The 7,800-nt window shown below is 30.3% G+C and overlaps 1 long non-coding RNA gene across 1 annotated transcript; it reads right to left on the reverse strand.

Moving 5' to 3' along the window:
• Nucleotides 1-844: 844 nt before the first annotated feature.
• LOC133203195 (uncharacterized) lies at nt 845-5,079 on the reverse strand. The gene is made up of 3 exons (XR_009723341.1): nt 5,008-5,079; nt 2,797-3,006; nt 845-958 (listed from the first exon to the last, which is right to left on the reverse strand). It is a non-coding gene; the product is annotated as an uncharacterized LOC133203195 (long non-coding RNA).
• Nucleotides 5,080-7,800: the final 2,721 nt, after the last annotated feature.

Here is a 7,800-nt window from a genome sequence, read left to right on the forward strand (position 1 = left end):
TAATTAAATTTTCTACGCGAGCAAAAGACACAATTCAGATTCAGGAATTTTTCTCCTGTAGGGGCACGGGCATACCCACTCAAAAAAAAAAAAAAAAAAAAAAAAAAAAAAAAATCTTCCAAATAAAATTTATTATTTTTTTAAAGGAATAAAAAGCACCAATACTTATTTTGTCACTTTCATTCTACTTGTACACGTATGCATGGGTTCAAATCCCCCCGCCCCCCCCCCCCCCCCCACACACACACACAACTTACCTTTGCAATTACACACAATAGAGAGCGAAGTTGCAAATCTGAGACAATGTAAAATCACCTTTAAATTTCCACCTGGGAATGGCATTGAACATTGATGTAACACACTTCAGCATGTCCATAATAAGTAGAATAGCATTTTTAGAGAATTTGTGCAAGATCATCATATAAAAAGATTTAATCTGTCACAGATAATTTTCGGTTGTCTTCTATCTTTTTCCAATGAGATCCAGCCTCTTCATCTAATCTTTGCAGTCCTCAAGTGTTAGAAGAACAATAAATCAACATTTAAACCTACCCTAGACCAGGTTTAGGCTCAGCTTAATTTGTGAGCTTAACTCACTTCTGAGAAACAGGTATGAAACGGATTTAAAAAATGTAAGCTGTTCTTAGTGGTAAACCTGGTTTAAACACAGGTGTGAATACGGGCATTAGAGTCTCTGTCCCTTATAGACTCAAAAGATTGACGCCTTTTTATACTGGGCGACGTGTCTGCCAGTATCCTTTCGTTATGCTGAATATAAAATATTCATGCCAAAAAAAAAAAAAAAAAAAAAAAAAAAAAAAAAGGGTTATTTTCATATTAATTGATTGATTGTTGTTTTATTAGTAATAAACAACTAGTGAAAACAAATATTCATTTCTTTCTTTGAAATGTATCCTTTGATGGCTAATGTGTGTCCTTTATCCACAGTAGCAGGTACCTATAATGAAAATTCAAGAAATGGTTTAGGTTTTAAAATATGATCTCTGTTTGTAATATTTTAATTATGATATGCATTTCTAGCGTAAGGAATTTTTCGTCAATAATTCAACAGAATTATTTTTTTCTTTTCAGTCAGGTTCTAGAAAGTTAAAGATGCCTACAGTTTCCTTAAATAGCCAGAGTCACGAATCATCAAAAATGACCCTATTTCAAAAAGTAACGGAATTTTGTCAATTGATAGTGCAGACTTTTAGCTTTTATTTCCTGTTTTTAATTTTTCAATATCTATTATATTTCTGAAAAAAAGAGTTTGAAGTTATGAGGGTGTTTTGAAAGAAAAATGCTACTAGTACATCATTATTTTTGTAACATAGCGTCGTAGTGCATTAAAATTACCTTGAGCGGTTTTACATATGTTACTTTGAATTAAAACTATTACTAATTGGGATAGACATTTGTCATAATAATAAACTTCCCAATTAATTAAAGACAATCAAGAGCAGTTGGAAATTGATTTTACATCCCGGTCTTGTTGGCAAATGCGAGTTTAACTGATTGCAATTCATAAATACATGTACAGTAAAAATATTCTGCCTTATTGTTTCGGAACTTTTTCACTCTACCTGGTCACTATATTAATATAATTTTGAAGAAGGAACATTGTATTTCTATCCCTTGAACACACTTTTGGTTTTGCAACTGCAACTCTCCTTTACCTTGATTTTGAGAATTTCTAGCACGATCAATGCAAATGCGTGCTTTCAATCATTTTGAGGAAATATTGGCATCACATTGGGAAAAGAAAATAGGATTTTTGTTTGGAATATTAGTACAATACTTATGATTTACAGCTACAAACCTTTGAAAACCCAAATTATTGTCAAATGTTTTATTAAACATGCAATTTTTGACTTTTGTTATTTGCCGAATTAACAAACGTGTATATTTTACATTTATAATTTTCGAGAAGAAATCATTATGAAAACAATATTTAACCAATACAAGCAATTTATCGACTGGAGTCTTAATTGTTGCTTAAAGGTGGTTTAGTGGTAGCTTAATGGAGTTTGAACATTAAGTATCTATAAGTCTGACTCAAAGGTGGCTTAATGGTGCCTTAAAGGTTGTTTAGATGCTATCATTAAGCACCTAAACGTCACCATTAATCTATCTTTAAGCACCCATTTAGGACTTTGAGATGGCGAAATGGTTACTTAATGATGGTGTATTTATTACTTAAAGATAGCTTAAAGGTGCTTAATCCTGACTTAAAGACGACTATAAGCCACCATTAAGCCAATCTTAAAGGAAGCGTTTCATCTTGTGATGTATCAAAATTACTTCCAGTCTCTTAGTAAACGATTATTATCTTATCTTTTTATTTCCCCTAAACGATGTTAAATTGAATATAACGGGATAACTACTGACATGATATCATATTGACTTTGTATAGAAAACACATTATTTTCAAAGTAATTCAAATTAATTCAGGTAGTTCATGAAAAATTTAGTTTAAATTTATTTTGATTTTGAATTTATTATAACGTAACGCTGGATTTAAGATAAAAAAAGGAAAACTCATCTACTAATATCACACTAAAAATATTTCTTATATATGGAGAAGATAAACATACTTTAACTTTAGACCTGATTAGTTAATCTCCTCTCTCTCTCTCTCTCTCTCTCTCTCTCTCTCTCTCTCTCTCTCTCTGTGTGTGTGTGTGTGTGTGTATGTATGTATGTATGTGTGTGTAAGGGTGTGTGAGGGTATGTGTGGGTGGGTGTGTTTATTATACACGTGCAGTAAATATTCCGTCAAAAATCTTAAAAATTTACCATGATTATATTTTGAATTCCTTATTCTGTCGAAATCAGAATCCTGGTACACCATTTAAAACAACGGAAAAGAAACCGATGATTTCGACAACAGAACCGTTGGAAACCGTGTCTTTCTGATACCGTACCCTGCACTCCTGTCATATGTGCTTCCATGACTATGAGCACTAAAGTCAGGGCGATCAAAATGACGAATTGCATCACCTTCATCTGAATAAATGAAAGAAAGAATGATATGTTGAGAATAGAAATTGAAACATATAGGATCAATGAAATATTATACAGGCATTTGAATTGAAAATAACACTTATCCAACAACAGAGGCTATAATGTAATGCATTGATAAATCGTAAGAAGTCCCCATGACAAAAATGTAAGGCGGTTGGATTTTCTGCTTTGTACAAACAAAAGAAAATGGCTAATCTGACGATCTAGAAAATGAGAAAAAAAATATCAAAGAACAAATAGAGAATGAAATCTATTGCTATGGAAAAAAATATTGTAAAGCTTGTCCAAACAATACTTTTAATTCGTAATTGTGCAAATTAAATCTCGGTTTCAGTTAAATAAAAAAGCAGATGTATTACAAAAATAAATAACAAATGTATTTACTAAAATAAATAAATCTTCATTTTTTTCGTCATTAGCCTAAATGTGTGATATTCCTTAAAAGACTTAACACAAAGGTGAAAGTCGTTGAACAATATGAATGCATATCTCTTTTCCTAAACTTATCCTATTTACTACTCATGTTGTTAATCTTCACGTTAAAAAAGCCCAGAAAGAATCAGAAAAAGATACAAGTAATCTGACATTTTTTTTTCTATATTTAGATGTTTTAGAATCATTAGTAAGAGACCATGATGACAAACTAACAAGTATTTTTTTTTTTAAAGATAATGAATTATATGGTCAATTTGATGACCATTTTTTTTTTTTTTTTTTTTTTTTGGCAAATATATCTTGTCGCCACGTTGATGTCGAATGCTTTATTTGTACATAATTTTATTCACAATACAGTAACTGGGATTGGGCAGCAGGCAAGGTCTAATTTTGTCTTCTCCCTACAACGAGGTCAAGGTAAATACATACTTTACAAGTATAATACTAATTAAACAAACATTGTAGTAAAAAAAAAAGAAAAAGGAAGGAGAAATACGATGAAGTACCGACTTAGAAATATTGACAAAAGTTACATACATGGCAGTGTTCAAATAAATCATTTTGTTGCTGCTACATGTATTGTATGTAAGTATGTACTGCTTCAAATATTTGAATATTAATACGGAATCCATGAACAGGACAACCATAAAATAATAATTCATGTTCAGAAATCTGATCACAAGCAATAATAGTTTCAATTGTTTGGAAAAGTACATCTTGGGGAGATGCATATTTTGGACAATGCTGAATGTTCATTGGCCTTCATAAATGGAAATCGTAACATTCGTCATACCTTATTTTTATATAGAGTTATCTCTGCGTTTACAGTATCGCAACAGAGAACTTTCGGAGGATGTGACTGATATATATTTTGATGCCTACTTCTCAATGGAACCTGATCCCAACCCTGATGCTTTTCAAAGTTTTGCTTTGTTTGATCTGTATATGTATTTATTGAATGGAATTAATGTTCGTAATCTTCATCTTAAATATCTTCTTTAAACATTTGTTTTTATCCAAACCATACTTAAAAAAAAAGGTATGTTTTCTTGTAGGCAATAGAGAAAAAAGTGTTTTACCGCTTGAGAAAATAATTTCAAGTTTGGCTTTGATTTCTTTTTCAAATAATGTAATTCAAACATAACGTTGTTATCCAACATTCGCCTTATGGTATGTATAGATGTTGATTACTTGTATCATTTAAATGAGAATGATAGAAACAAAACAGACATATTTTATATGACATTGATCAAAATCTTAATCATAGGAAAACACGTGAATTTACTGCCTTCTTGATAATTATTCTAGAATTAGTTAAAATCGATTTTCAAAATGAGAATTACAGTGCAGTTTGAAAATAATAAAAATATTCCCGAAAGATTTTTTTTGTTGTTTCGAAACTGTGTTGTTTAAAATATTTCTTGATTCATCTTGGTATCTATGTAGTCTTCATACGCATTTTATTTGATATAAAAAAGTTATTCTTTAAAAATACAGGGAAGCTTTTTTAAAAGGCCTGCTTGTTTATGTTTGAATTAATTTTCTTACCTTGTGATTTCTGTGTTGAACCTTCAAGTACAGGCTTCAATAATAAAAATGTTTCTAATTAAATGTACATATATTTATGTATGTTTAACAGAGAAGTACAAAGTACAAGGAGGATTTAAAGCAGTGTATGCAGTTTCAAAGTGTAACAAAGTGTTTTTTTCCTTTGTAACAAAAGTACATGGATTTTAATTGCGACAATTACGTGAATAAAAAGCTTTACGTGACATCAAGTATATTTATTTTTCATTTGTAAGGTCTTTATTAATGATTTGGAAACAGCATTCTGTAAAACAACTGCATTTTATACAATTTGATAATATGTGATGAAATGTCTTTGTTTATCCTCCCACAATTGTTGTGTAAATTTTGGAAAAAAAAACAAAACAAAAAAAAAAACAAAAAAAAAAAAAAAAAAAAAAAAACAGCCTGACAGTAGAATCAGTATTTTTCTTGAAACACTACCAAGAAATCTGTCAAAGTTTTAGATTTTTTTTTTTTATTTCAAAATACCATGAACACATGTTAACGACAATTTTGTCATTTGAGGCAATTTCCTCACGGTATATCTTGCGTCTTTCTATAAGATTTGGTGGATTTTGACGATGTAATTATTGGTTGTAATTTTTGCAGGGCGAACTTATCGAGCAGCATACACGAGGTATTCGTAACCTGTTTTAAATTTAGCAACATACCTGCAAACAGACCTATGAAACATTTGACCATTCCAATAGATTTCACAGACCTCACGATGAATATCTAACTAACAAAATGTTCATACCTCAGTAGGACATCAATACCTTACCATTTCATAAAATAATGCTATCGACTTTATTATCCATTGGTCGCACAAAATAAAAACCCAGAGAGAGAGAGAGAGAGCAATGTGTCAGGATTTGTCTAAGTTTCTTAGCAGGGCAGTAAAATTGGTCAGTAATTGTTAAGGTTTACAACCATCTCGCAAGATTGTTAGCACTCTTTTAAAGTAAGAGTAAGGATATGAAAGTGCAGCTGTACCCAGAACACTTAGCCTATCCTAAAGCAGATTGTAATATATTATTTTGTGTCACTGCTGCATTGTTGCATTCAAGTTGAATATTTTGCACATTGAAAGGATCTGTGCGTTTGTGTTTTGCAGCATATAAGATATTCAAGTATAACATTTAAAAACATGTTGGCAATTTTAATTTATATGCTTTCCAATTGTTTAAAATATAATTAGGGTATTCAGAAAAAATCTAATGGTTAAAACAATTTACAAATTTATCTACACGTTGCTGAAACAACAGGTATACCCTCTAGCGATTTTAAAACTGTATCTATATATATATATATATATATATATATATATATATATATATATATATATATATATATATATATATATATATATATATATATATATATATATATATATATATATATATATATATATATATATTCTTTTGAAATTCTCGATAAAAATGAAAAGTAAATCTTTTAGATAGTTATTTGCTTTAAGCTAGATCGTTTTAAAGGAGTGTTAAGGTAATTGAAAAAAGCATTTTTCTCTAATAAAATAAAAAACGCTAGAATGAGAAAAGAAAAATATTAGTTACTGTTTGAGCATGTTTCTCCCGTATATCCCTCTGCGCAACCAGCGGGACAGGATCCATCTATCGGATTGCATTTGTCTTCATTTTGACAATGTCCGCAACGTATGCTGCAGTTTCTACCGTACTCACCAGAGCCACACTCTAAGAGAAGATACGTATAAGGTATCATAGGGAATTATCATTATATGGCATAATCTTACTTTTAACACCTTAATATAAAGCAGATGGATCCTAAACTTGAAAAAAAAGAAGAAGACAAAAAAAGCCGTTGCTTTTATTTAGATCAGGATACATTCTTGTAAGCGAAATGAGTGTATTTAATTTGAATTGTACATGTATAAAAATATAATCTATATCTGTTTTAATTGTTCAGACTAAATACTTTCATTAAATGAAGAAAGTCCACTGATTATCTAAACAAATATGCACATAAAATTTATCTACCTTTGTCACACAAAGGACCTTTCCAGCTAGCTTTGCACCCTCCTTGACACACACCATATACTGAGTTACATCTATTTGTGTAGTGGCAATTTGAACTGCATCTCTTCTCGCATTTTGGGCCATAGAACCCAAGTGGACATACTAAACACAGATGTAAAATGCATTTGACTTATTTACATATTTTATTTGTTTGATCATAGTCAGTGGAAGTTTTGCAATAATGTCATATATTTACATAAGCTTGATTTAATCCCCATATTTTCAACCCTTTATGGACTACTTTGAAGAAAGATACATAGCTTCATATTGATGCCAATTAAATTCATATTTGTTTTTAAATAAATGAGTGGACAGGAATAGCATTAATAAAATGATTATTTTGGCATGCAACCTGTCTGGAATATATAAGGGGGTGATGCAATTAAATTGTGCACATTTTGCCTCTACGAAATGCATCAAAATGAAATGCTTTAAAAAGGTCAAATTTCCATATCTCTAGTTGAAGGTTATATTTATCATATATTTTACAGGCAAATATGGCAGAAATGTGAGGATGTATTTGTTGTATGCAACATTTTAAATGATAATTAAGGAATTGATATTTTAATCTATATTTTAGGCTCGTTCAAACCTTTCTGACATGTTTTATCCCCTTCAGGACATTGTTTATAATGTAGACAATCTTCACAATACTCAGGACACTTCCCTCCAGAATACTCTTCATTGCATCCTGAAAAGAATATAATCAAAACTTTTG

Source organism: Saccostrea echinata, unplaced genomic scaffold (assembly GCF_033153115.1).
Source record: "Saccostrea echinata isolate AGI-Se365-2 ecotype Australia unplaced genomic scaffold, CSIRO_AGI_Sech_v1 ptg000048l, whole genome shotgun sequence".
NCBI lineage: Eukaryota > Metazoa > Mollusca > Bivalvia > Ostreida > Ostreidae > Saccostrea > Saccostrea echinata.